Source organism: Lissotriton helveticus, chromosome 2_1, assembly GCF_964261635.1.
Source record: "Lissotriton helveticus chromosome 2_1, aLisHel1.1, whole genome shotgun sequence".
Classification (NCBI taxonomy): domain Eukaryota; kingdom Metazoa; phylum Chordata; class Amphibia; order Caudata; family Salamandridae; genus Lissotriton; species Lissotriton helveticus.
Window position 1 is genome coordinate 727707637 of NC_136059.1, and position 13904 is coordinate 727721540.

Sequence of the window (13904 nt, forward strand, 5' to 3'; positions counted from 1 at the left end):
ATTGGCTTTTGTAGTCTGGTCTGCCCTGTTCCCATGATGCACTGGGCCAGGGACAGACTAATTTGCATACAGCCAGGTTCTGAAACTGGGATGGTGCAATGAGCTAAAAAACGGTGTTGGATCTAGCCCTGATCTCTTTACTGGGTGAGAGTACTCTGCTTAATTCAGAGACTCTGTCCATCACCACCCCTTGTTGTAAATTATTTTGTCCACCCTAAGCGTGGAAGGGTATACTCAGATGTGAGTCCCTTGCTCATTGCACCATCAGGATTCAAGCAAGCCGGGCCGAAGACGCCTGAAATGGCAGAAACCGGTCCCCGGAAGCTTGTTTCCTTCCCAGTGTAAGAATTGGCTTTTGTAGTCTGGTCTGCCCTGTTCCCATGATGCACTGGGCCAGGGACAGACTAATTTGCATACAGCCAGGTTCTGAAACTGGGATGGTGCAATGAGCTAAAAAACGGTGTTGGATCTAGCCCTGATCTCTTGACTGGGTGAGAGTACTCTGCTTAATTCAGAGACTCTGTCCATCACCACCCCTTGTTGTAAATTATTTTGTCCACCCTAAGCGTGGAAGGGTATACTCAGATGTGAGTCCCTTGCTCATTGCACCATCAGGATTCAAGCAAGCCGGGCCGAAGACGCCTGAAATGGCAGAAACCGGTCCCCGGAAGCTTGTTTCCTTCCCAGTGTAAGAATTGGCTTTTGTAGTCTGGTCTGCCCTGTTCCCATGATGCACTGGGCCAGGGACAGACTAATTTGCATACAGCCAGGTTTTGAAACTGGGATGGTGCAATGAGCTAAAAAACGGTGTTGGATCTAGCCCTGATCTCTTGACTGGGTGAGAGTACTCTGCTTAATTCAGAGACTCTGTCCATCACCACCCCTTGTTGTAAATTATTTTGTCCACCCTAAGCATGGAAGGGTATACTCAGATGTGAGTCCCTTGCTCATTGCACCATCAGGATTCAAGCAAGCCGGGCCGAAGACGCCTGAAATGGCAGAAACTGGTCCCCGGAAGCTTGTTTCCTTCCCAGTGTAAGAATTGGCTTTTGTAGTCTGGTCTGCCCTGTTCCCATGATGCACTGGGCCAGGGACAGACTAATTTGCATACAGCCAGGTTCTGAAACTGGGATGGTGCAATGAGCTAAAAAACGGTGTTGGATCTAGCCCTGATCTCTTGACTGGGTGAGAGTACTCTGCTTAATTCAGAGACTCTGTCCATCACCACCCCTTGTTGTAAATTAACACCAGAACATGGGCGTCTGTGAGAATGAACAAAGGCGTATTATCAAGACCGTTTCATCGCCACTTTCATGCCCATAAAACAACGATAATTTTAACACCGGTCCTTGATAATACGCCTGTCAGTGCCATATCATCACTAAAGGGCGATACATTATCGCCACTTTTATCAGCAGAAAACTGCCTCTAAAGAGCCGATAATGGGCTTGATAATAGGCCCTTGTAAAGTCCCATAGCAGCCCAGGTTCTAGTGTCAACATGTGCTTCTATGGCAATTCCCAAGGATATATTATCAAGCCCATTATCGCCGCTTTATTGACAGTTTCCTGCCGATAAAAACAGCGATAATGAATCGCCTTTTCTTGATAATATGGCCCATTCCTCTTTTTTTTGACCAGTAAACTTAGCTGTATATCATCAACCACCGGTATTAAAATTATCGCCGTTTTATTGGCAAGAAACTGCCGATAAAATGGCGATAATGAGCTTCATAATACTGCCTTGTTATTTCCCATAGAAGCCCATGTTAACACCAGAACATAGGCTTCTATGGAAATTTACAAGGACCTATTATCAAGCCCACCCTCCCAACATTATTAAAAAACTCCAGACAATGCAGGTACCCGGAGCAGGAAGGTCATTTTACATATCACTGCCCCAGTAAGGTGGCGTTCCCCGCGAGGTGTATGGGGAGAGAGAGAGAGCTCAAAATATATATTTTTTTTAAAAAGACCCCAGGGGTGCCGCTCACCGAGACTGCGGGGAGTAGGACCGTAACCCCCCCACATACTTCAAAATAAGACCAGAGGAGTGCCCTTCCCCAGTGCTCGGGGCACCTTACAAGCCCCCAGTATGCAGAAAAATTGCCCCGTAATTTGCCCCCCCGGAACCTAATGAATAAAACAGACTTCTAGTTTTTTTTCACCTTTTCCACCGCGTACAAGTACTGCATGAGTACCCCGCCATTTTTTATTTTAAAAAAATAATAAATTGAGCCTGTAGATCCATTTACCACCCCTTGACCAAGACTATAGGCTCAGAATGTTTCTACCCTGCCCCCTTTCCTTATTTCTCAACTTTGTTTTACTGTTTTCTTGTGACTCTGCTCTCCCGACAAACAACATGGCTGCCAACACTTCCTGGTTTGAAGTATTGACAACCAATCAGCATGCAGCTCCAGCTCGTAATTGTAGGTATTTACATACGCGTACGCTGCGATTTTTCTTTAAAAAAATAAAATAAAAAATAGAGCCTAAACATCCATGTACGACCCGCTGAGCAAGCCTAGAGGGTCAAAATGTCTCTATTTATTTATTTATTATTTATATCATTTATAAAGTGCGCTGTTACCGAGCGGTGTCCTGGCGCTCTACCTGGTCCTCTACCCTACCCCCTTCCCTTATATCTCAACTTTCTTTTACTGTTTTCTTGTGACTCGGTTCTAGTGAGGCACAAGATGGCCGCCAACACTTCCTGGTTTCGAGTGTTGACCGACAGTTCACAGCCAATCAGCATGCAGCTCGCGCTCGTAATTGAACAGATTTCAGTACGCGTACTGAACTCCGACTCTAGATTTGCTAAGATTTTACTTGCAATTTTCTCAGAAACTACTGAATGGATTTACACCGTTTAACAAAAAGCACAATCTGCAAACTGAACTCTACCTCCCTGTCAAATTTCGTGTAAATCCGTTCAGCCGTTCGGCTGTAGCCCTGGCTAAAGGTCCCTATGGAAAATTGCATGGGGAAAACATGTTTTGGGACCCTCCTTTTTTCTCAGCCCCCACTTGACGAATCAACCCCAAACTTTCAGGGTAGGAGCGGAAGCGAGCAGGCCATTTTCTTGAAGAAATTCATGAAGATTCGTCCACCGGTGTCAAAATTATTCTAAATAGAATGTTGTGGATTTCCTATGGAAACTAGGCCCTAACTATAACTACCTACTGGAGACTATATGGCAAAACACACGGTGATTCACTCGAGATATTTAGTAATTAGTATTTAAAAAACCTTAGAAATTCACTGAAAAAACCATAGGTTTCACATATGTTATAGTTAGCAGGACATTTCACTCATACAAAACCTTTGAAATTCCCCCGTTATAGTTAGTTCAGCTATCTATAACTCGCGTGCCCGCAATGCACTGCTGATGACATCACATATTACATCACTCATGACATGGTCAGTGACATCACTGATGACATCACTGATGACAATATTTTCAAAAAGAGGGAGAAGTCTGTTTGAAGAAGGGCATTCACCACTCCTAGTAAGTGGTAGGTCCAGCCTCAGTCGTGCCCTCAATTAATGAGTAATTACCAAAATTGCTGGACTGTTCCTTAAGCTAGAGGAATGTACGTGTCCCTGTGGTGTGAAGGATGTTGTAGGGTCCCAAGGGATCCTACAGTTGGGCATCCAATATGTTGGATGTAATGCCCTCACACACCCTTTCAGGTGTCATGCTTCATCATCTGGGCTTGCTCCTTGTTGGGTCGGCGGTGCAATACCCAACGGGCGACACCTCAAAGAGGGGCTCTTTGGCGGAGATCTTTTATCCAACTGCCATTTAGATGAAGTGCGGGTGTGGGGCCAGAAGTGCGTAGAAGTGTGAGTGTGAGTTAAAATAAAGCTCAGGGTACCAAGAATGACTTTATTCTGGGGGTCCCCTGCTCTAATTAAAATGAAAACTGTCCGGTACTCGCTGGAATATTATGCTTCCTGTTTACGAGTCACGGTTTAGTATGTGCTGTGGTCGGTCGACATGTTTCTCGCTCTAAAGAAAATGGCTAGCGATTCTTCAGGACCTATCAGTAGAAAGTATATCTATGGTGTTAACTGTCTACGTCAGTGTGGTTAATGTCCAATATTCATACAAACATTCAAGTGTGTGTAGGTCACAGAAAAATAGGTGTTTCCTGCGTGTTATCTCTGTCGGATTGCATCTACCTAATTGGTTAAGTATACAGACCCCAACAGTAATCGGCGGGTTATATAGCGCGTTGAACCTTCAAGTATTTGGTTGCTCCTGGCCCGGGTTGCCTCGTCTATCAACTACCCCTCGCCGCTGGACCCTGGTGATCACTGATGCCATCTCAAATTATATCACTGATGACATCTCAAATGATATCACTGATTACATCACTGACGACATCATCCAGTGAATATTTTGTTTTCTATAAATAAAATGTTTTATATATGTATATCTCAAGGTCAATGGAAGAATAAATGGGTATATAAGTGTCTAAAAGGATGATTTTTTGCGTAAAATTGATTGTATAACTGACTGATTAATTGTATCTTAGTGAATACATGGGTTAGTGAGTAATGTTTAAATATTTAAATATCTGCATCAGTCTCTCACTTTGTGTATAAGTGGCTGCATGGGTTGGTGAGTAGCCACATGAGTGTGTATATAGGTTATTAGTTGGTTTTTTGAGTATCACTATGAGTGCCTGAATGTCTGTATGGTTTGGTGGGGGGTATTACTTACCGCATAGATGCATGAATGGGTGACTCACTGTTTGTATGTATTTTGAAGACAGCATGTGTGCAGGACTGTATGGGTGGATGAGTGTATGTATGGGTGTGTTAGTGAGTGAATGACTGTCTCAATAGTATCTTTATGAGTAACTACATATGTTTTAAACTAGTATATGTGAGTATTGATGTATATAAGTGAGTGTATGTGAGAGCAGGAGATTGTAAGAGTTCCTGTATAAATAAGTATGTGTTTCTATAAGTGATTGTTTAAAAGAGTAAGTATGTGTACGATTCTGTAGAAGTAAGTGTAGTGGTGGGTGTATAACTGTATATGCAAGTAAATGGATGTTTATTTGCATGTGTGAGTATGTGTGTGAGTAACTCTATGGATGAGTGTCGGTGTGTAACAGCATGTATAGGTGTATGAGTACATATGAAGAGTGATTACATGTATAAGTGACTATATAGAACTGTTGGTGAATGAGTTTATGTGTATGTAGATTGTGGAATTACTGTATAGGTTGTTGTAAGTGGTATTGGTATCCCCATTTTTTTGAAAATTTTTGTTTCTATTTTTGAATGTGTGTATCAACGGTTATATTACGCTGAGAGCAGGTCTGCCACTCTGTCACAAGGATGATGTCATCAGTGATGTCATCAGTGATATCATTTGCGATATCATCATGATATCATTTGAGATGTCATCAGTGATGTCACTGACCATGTCATGAGTGATGTAGTATGTGACGTCATCAGCAGTGCATTGCGGGCGCACGAGTTATAGTTAGCTGAACTAACTATAACGGGGGAATTTCAAAGGTTTTGTATGAGTGAAATGTCCAGCTAACTATAAAATGTGTGAAACCTATGTTTTTTCAGTGAATTTCTAAGGTTTTTTAAATACTAATTCCTAACTATAACGTGTGTGAAACCTGTGTTTTTTTCAGTGAATTTGCAAGGTTTTTTAAATGCTAATTCCTAACTATAACGTGGCTGAAACCTATGTTTTTTTCAGTGAATTTGCAAGGTTTTTTTAAATGCTAATTCCTAACTATAACATGTGTGAAACCTATGGTTTTTTCAGTGAATTACAGTGTGCCAAAACCCACCTTAGTATCTAAATCACCTAACAGACTAGCAATCAGTGACTCATTGGATCTTCGTCCTATAGCAAAAACACCAATAACTAGTCAACCCAGAAAATGCAACTTAGATTACCTCAAGTAAGGTGGATAACAAGGGCACTCTTTCGTTATAGTCTTAAACCAGTCTAAAACAAGCAGTAAATAAAGACACGTGCAAGTTTGAAATGTTTATTTATAACGCCGTAATCTCATGCACAGTACCTTAGATAATACAAGCAAACATATTATCAGAAACAAGGTTGTCAGCATTGTTACTATTCCATAAAATACAAAAGGAGAAATCATCTCATAATGCTAAAGGGAAAGAGATTTAAAATATACCTAGATTTCACACTCCCTAACTAGCAGGTTAGTTTATAACTACAGAAGGTCTCATAGGATTACATGGGTGAACCCATACCTCTGGTACTCAGCAGTAGTGGATCACATTGAGTTCCGCACAAACTGTCAGGATACAAATGTTCTCCAACTGTGTGTAATCATGCCTGCACAGTGCATTATTAAACGCGCCGGTATAAGAGGTGGCCACAGCTGCATATGTGCTATGGCTCGAATGTGCGAGGATCATTCCGAATAACAGACAGTCTCCAAGATAACCTTGATGGTTCATGCTCTCACTATACACACTAAACTAGCGAGGCACTTTACAAATGTAGCATAACAAATTATTCTCATTCGAATCAAAATACTCAGCCTTCTCTAAACAATATCGAAAGAGCGTGTCGTGTGCAAAGCAGAGCAGGAAAGCAAAAATGGCGTTTAAGCTTCTAATAAACCCATGCTAACTTAACACGGTGTGTATGCAAGCCTCAGCCCCACGACACCCTTCCTTGATCGAAGCACGTGATATAAACGTGGACTATTTACGAACGCAGAGTCCAAGACTGAAAAGCACAGTCAAGTTCATATTTGCAAAAAAAATATTCCCTGTTTCATAGAAAGCAGTAACTAAATAATAAAGAATAGGAAGAAAAATCAAAGAGTCTTACTCCAACAGTATAAGCACAGTATGTAGCAACAGCCTCCAAGAGGATGTCACTGTTCTCATCTGAAAACATTTCAGCCATCCAATTCAATAGTGGGAATGAACATACATGTTCCTCAACGACTGGAGCCTTTATCACCCTTGGTGGAAAACTTGGGTCATCTTCAATGTAACTGCGTGCCAAGAAGTCATGTGCCGCTGCAAAACATTCCAATGTCCCATTATTCCATGTCTTGCAGATAAGGCCATAATCCCGCCGCCAGAACAGAGCAAGTCATGAATCACTAAGAGGCTCATCAGCTGGTCATAATCCGCATTGGGAGACACTGTACTGCAGAGACACAAATCCAGGGCCCAGTCGAAATCGCAGCTCAAACAATGGAAGACAGGTTGAACGCATGTGAAAAAGGAAAATCGAAGCGCAACAGCAAAAACCTAAAAATATTGTTGTGTGCTGCAGGATGTGCATCCGTATTTAAGTAAACAAATTAATAGAAGCACACCGGTAACTAATGCAAGTATGAAGGGGAATCCACCAACGATGCTGGAAAAAATCGAATGGAAAAATGCCGACAAGACACCAAATATAATTTGAAAAGAAGTCACAATGCCACTGCTTATAACTTTAAAAAAGTAAAGTAACTCCGTAGTCAAGGACGCATTAAAGATAGTCTAAATTAACTCCCCAAAATACAAGGACAGGTCAGTATTTAATAATGCATGCACTTCAGTGCGGGTATTTGCCACGTGAAGGACAAATGTTTCTCTACCAGATGTAAGAGCGACCTCTTTTTGATACAATAGCACTCTTATACGGCTCATTTGGTTGAATCTGCTTTCAAGGTCGGAATTGACGGCCAGATAGAAATATCTAGCTTCCATGCAGAGGAGTAAACACAAATTTTTTATAGCAAACTACATGCTCAGTTACCGTAATCATGTAACCGATGGCTGCTAACATTGCACAACAATCTGCATTAGTTCAAAATAAATAACTCATGTTTCCAGTAAACTGAACGTTGGTATGATAGCAGGTGTCGGAGTGCCTTTCAAAACTCAGGACAAATTAGGCGCATCTTGTTTACAAGAGCCACGCAATAGTATGTGTCTACAAATTAAGAAGTGATCTGGTGCTATTGTGCAATCCTCGCCATTCAGATAGACTTCTTTTCCCTCCCTCATGCACCTATATGTAAATGATAATAACCAACCTTCATGGAGATAAGCGCTGCCTAAAGATCCATATCTGCCTATAACATACTATTTAATGCAAACCACAAACTTAAACAGGCTAAAAAGTAATGTTATGATACCGTGGATAAGCCAAATATGGAGCGAACCGTGAAGAACTTACACCCCAACAACTTTGCTCGAGCTGCAACACAGAGATTGAAGGACAACCCACCTGCTACTGCACCAAACAATTCAACTGCTGCAGCAGCATTTTCAGCAAGCACTCCACACCCACAACTTAATCGTGATTTTAGTGAAGTTAAAATTCAATGCATTTATTGCAATAAACTTTTGTGTTATGGGAAACAGTCTATTGACCTGATAAAACGCAGGAAGCAGGAGCATCGCTGTCCTTGACATTAGTTTTTTTTCATTCTTTTGCTCCTCTTGAACACTTCCAAGCCCCCCATTATAGAAAAAAATTGCCCCCGGGAGCTAATTAAGAATAAAACAGACTTCTATTTTCTTTTTTTCCTTTTCCACTGTGTAGGAGTACAATACGCGTACCACACATTTTTTATTTACAAAAATAAATACATTTTTGCACCTAAACATCCATGTGGGACCCCCCTGAGCAGGCCTAGAGGATCAACATGTTTCTACCCTGCACCCTTTCCTTATTCTTCAACTTTCTTGACTGTTTTCTTGTGACTCGGTGCTACCGAGGCACAAGATGGCTGCCAACACTTCCTGGTTTGGAGTGTTGACAGACAATTGACCTCCAATCAGCATGCAGCTCGTGCTCGTAATTGTACGGATTTTGGTACGCGTTCTGTACTTCATCTCTAGATATCGCTATGAATTTACTTTTGATTTTCTCAGGAACTACTGAACAGATTTAAACCATTTAACAACAAGCACAATCTGCGAACCTAACTCTACCTCTCTGCCAAATTTGGTGTAATTCCGTTCTGCCGTTCGGGCTGTAGCCCTGGACAAATGTCCCTAATGGAAAATTGCATGGGGAAAACACGTTTTGGGACTCCCCTTTTTTCTTGGCCCCCACTTGACGAATCACCCCCAAACTTTCACTGAAGGAGCTGAGCGGAGCAGGCCATTTTCTTGGAGAAATTCGCGAAGATTTATCCTCCAGCGCCTTCCAAATAGAATGTTGTGGATTTCCTATGGAAACTAGGTCCTAACTAATATATATGTGTATATATATATATATTCACTGAAAAAAACATAGGTTATAGACCATATATAGTTAGGAATTAGCATTTAAAAAACCTTATTTTACTCACACAAAACCATTGAAATTCCATATATAGTTAGTTGCACTAACTATATATCGCGCACCCGTAATCCACTGCTGATGATGTCACATATTACATCATTCATGACATGGTCAGTGACATCACTGATGACATCACTGATGACATCTCAAATGACATCACTGATGATATCTCATTTGACATCAATGGTCACATCAATGATGATATCATTAATGTGACAATACAATGCATCTCCTCACACTTTAATATAACCTCTGTTACACCCAGTGTTAAATACAGAGTATAATTTTTGAAACCATTGACACACCAATACTAGTTACTACATACCCACTCACTGATTCCTACGTCTACACACACATTCACTCATTCACCCATACAATCATTCATACATACAATCACTCATCTTTACAACACTATCATATGCACTCATACACCTATACAGACACTCACACTCTGCCACTCATCCATGGAGTTACTCACACACCTAGTCAGTCCTGTAAAGAATCAATCACAGTTCCATTTTCTAATCTACACAGTTAAACATAGAGTACCTTACATTTTAAAACATATACTAACACATACTTACTCTCTTATAGAATCACTGATACAAGTACACATTGATCTGCACAGAGTCACACACCTCCCAGCCAGTCATACACACACTCAGTCTCCCATACAAATACTTGTGCAACCAATCAATAACCCATATAGCTACTTATATAGCTACTGATCAACACATGCAGCAGCTTGCACAACAACAGACATGCTGATGCACACTTTCAGACAGTTTAGTCACTAACCCGTGCATTTAGTAAGACGCATTTAATCACTCACTCATACAGTCAATCACGCACCTACTAAAACCTTCATTGAGACACTTATACATCCACTCATTCTTCAATATGTAAAACATATTTAAACTTTACAGAAACACATAATCACTGGATGTTGTCATCAGTGATGTCATTTGAGATGTCATCAGTGATGTCATCAGTGATGTCACTGACCATGTCATGAATGATGTAATATGTGACATCATCAGCAGTGGATTACGGGTGCGCGATATATAGTTAGTGCAACTAACTATATATGGAATTTCAATGGTTTTGTGTGAGTAAAATAAGGTTTTTTAAATGCTAATTCCTAACTATATATGGTCTATAACCTATGGTTTTTTCAGTGAATTTTCAAGGTTTTGTAAATGCTAATTCCTAACTATATATGGTCTATAACCTATGGTTTTTTCTGTGAATTTCATTGGTTTTTTAACAGCTAATATCTGTAGCTGTAAAATGTATTCTTCTTTAAATCCAAAAATATATTTTATATGTTTATGAATAATTTTTTTTTTTAAATATTTTTTTTTCTTCGTTCCCGCTTCGCGAATCGGGAAGCTTCCCGTTAGCTGACCTTGATGCCGCGAAATAGACCGCGAGCCGGTAAACGTTTCTTTACCGCAACTGCCGCGTTAGAAAACAACATCGTGACGCCTCCCGTCCGCATGACGTTTCGCGTTGTCGCGTGATACGTCATATGACGTGCTACGTTAGCGAACTCGTACGCTTACCGAGTCGCAAAGCACAGGTTTCTGGAAGCAAACCGGGAGGCCCTGCAAAGCGCGTAACGTAAACACAGCAGGTCATGTGACTTGGTAATAACACTTTTCATTGGTTCATTTCACTTTCGGTTTCCTAATGATGTAAGACTAGGTCATATGATCTAAAATGAACACTTTTCATTGGTTGAGAACTATTTTTTTTCCCAAATGGTGAAAATCCCTCCTTCTTTCCTCACTCTGACTTTCATCATTGTGAGAGAAAGACCCTTTGTTACCAGTGAGCAATGGCTTCTTTACTAGCTTCAGCTGGTGCTTCCCCACCACCTCCACCACATCCAAGGAAGAGTGGACCACCTGCTAAAGTTATAATTCAGCAAGAAGAGGAAGAAGAGGAACAGGACGACCTAGATAATCTCCCTATTATGGCCAGAAGATCTGTTGTACCGGAAGTAACGGGACCAGAGGGCAGGGAGATGGTGCCAAATATACAAACGAGATTTCGTGAAGTAAAACAAGTCTGCGTACATTGCAGTGGAATCATTTGCTACGCAGAAAGTAGCATCACTCTGATCAACAGAGCTATTAACAATCATGCTCATGTTTGTCCGAAACTCCCCAAACAATAAATTCTTTTTTTTGTTTTCTTCCTCCTGTTGAGCCCTTTACAATGAATCGTTTTCGTTGCCCCCTCCGAAAAAAAAACAAAAAAAATATAAAACTGTTCAGAAAAATTCAAAAAAAGTAAAAAAAATGTTCAGAAAAATAATAAAAAAAATATAAAACAACAAAAACAATTTAAAAAAAAGTTCTTTTCAGAACTACCTCCCCGTTATAAAAAAATTGGTACAATATTTGCAACTGTGCCAACCTCTATTTCTCTTAGTTCGCTTCCCAGTTCGCTCCCCGGTACGCGAACCGGAAGCGAACCAAAAAATTTTTTTTATAAAAAAGAACAGTAAGTATAAGGGAAGGAAACAGACAGTTATGTTAAAAGAAAGACAGCTATAGGGGAGTAAACTAGAGATACTATTACCCGTAATCCACTGCTGATGATGTCACATATTACATCATTCATGACATGCTCAGTGACATCATCAGCAGAGGATTGCGGGTAACAGTATCCCTAGTTTATTCCCTATAGCTGTGTTTCTTTTAACATAACTGTCTGTTTCCTTCCCTTATACTTACTGTTCTTTTAAAAAAAAATTTTTTAGATCTGTCAGAAACAGTGAAAGTAATGAAATATAAAAGACTACGTAGAATATGAGCACTGTATGCAACAACTTTGACACTGACAGAAGCCTCACCTTCTCCATGCCTCCTACACAGTTCTACATGTACATCATAAATGCAAACAGAACAGAATTAATTATACATGTTAAATGGTTTATTTTTGCTGTTCTCAGAATGTATCAAATTTCACTAAAACAGTGACTTGAAGGTATTCATCATATAACAGCGGGGAAAAAAAAACACAATCAAAATGATTGTGTTTAAAAAACCCATACATTACAAATCAGAATTCAGAACTCCTTAAAGTTAACTTACTTTCCATAACGGCCAAGGATGTCCTATGAACAGCTTACACTCTGTTGTGCTGTTATTACTTTCAACCCGCCACTTTCTGAAAGAAAACCTCCATCGTTTTCAAAAACATGTTACATACAATAAATGACTTCTCGCTCTCTACCACACGATTCCACAAGGCCAAATCGTGTCAGAGCCATGTATAACTCTTGGATTTCTTGTAAGCCAATCCCGTCTTTTCGCATTTCCGCAACTTTCAGAATTAAAATGTTGAAGATCATTTACACAATCCTGGACTAGTAATATCTTCCCCTTCTTGCTCAATCATGTTCTACATTTCCTATCACACTGATACTGCTTACTATGAAGCAGACTTACACTACCTTTATGACTAGTACAATTATTTAATTCTCTACATCACTTTTAATCACAAAGCAATGTAAAACAGTAGACAGCATTGCAGACTTACATTCCCTCTACTCCATGTTTTGATTCGCTGCTTCAATTAGCTTATAAAAAGAAATAGTTTTTCTGAACTCATTCAAAGTGCAGTTATTTTTCCATGACGTCCAGTCTTATGGTTAGAAGTTATGTCTCTGTACTACACTTATCCTCAAGGCCAAATAGTGTAGGAGCCATAAGAACTTCTTGAAATTCCTCAGAGCACATCCCGAGATTCTTTCCCTAAAATTTTGGTTTTAAAAACACCAGGTAAGAGTTTTTAAGGTCATATGGCAATTTTTTTTTGAAAATTAAAACAGAATCATTGCAGAATGACCAGCCATTTCTACACTTTAAATAAGCTGTATAATGTCCTGATGTTATTGAAGGACCATCATGATATATAATTGCTACAGTTACAAAAGTCCTTCCTGATATTGACAACTGTGAAGCCACAAAATTTTTAATTAAAGTTGTCAATTTTGTTCCATCAGGCCTACATCGTTGGAACATTAAAATGACATACTGGCCATATGTTCGTATAAATAAAGTGGACATCATTTCAGATTTACATTGGCTACACTCCATGTTGTGATCAGCTGCTTTTACTAGCTTATTAAAAGAGACTGATTTACTGTCTGGCAAAGTTAAATATATAAATCTTTCTGAGTCTACACTAGTAGTAGCTGATACCCTACAGTTCTCGCAGTCATGCTGCCATTGATAAGAAAGCCCAAACAGGTGATCTACATCTACACCTTCATCATGCAATACATCAAGCATATACATTAAAAATTCCTGACAATCTTGCTGACTATTTTGAGAGAATTGTGTTTGGCCTGAACATCTGTCTAACAGATTTCAAATTTCAGACACACTTTCTATGTTTGTTCTATCAGTGCTACATTTCTCTAACACAGAATTTAACAAACTGCAAAATCTTTGATCCGAATTGACCACAATCTGTTCTTTTAAAGTTTCTAGAGAAAAGACAACATTAACCACTACATTAGCATAGCAGTTGACACCAGAACTGTTTTCAAATTGAAAACCAACAAC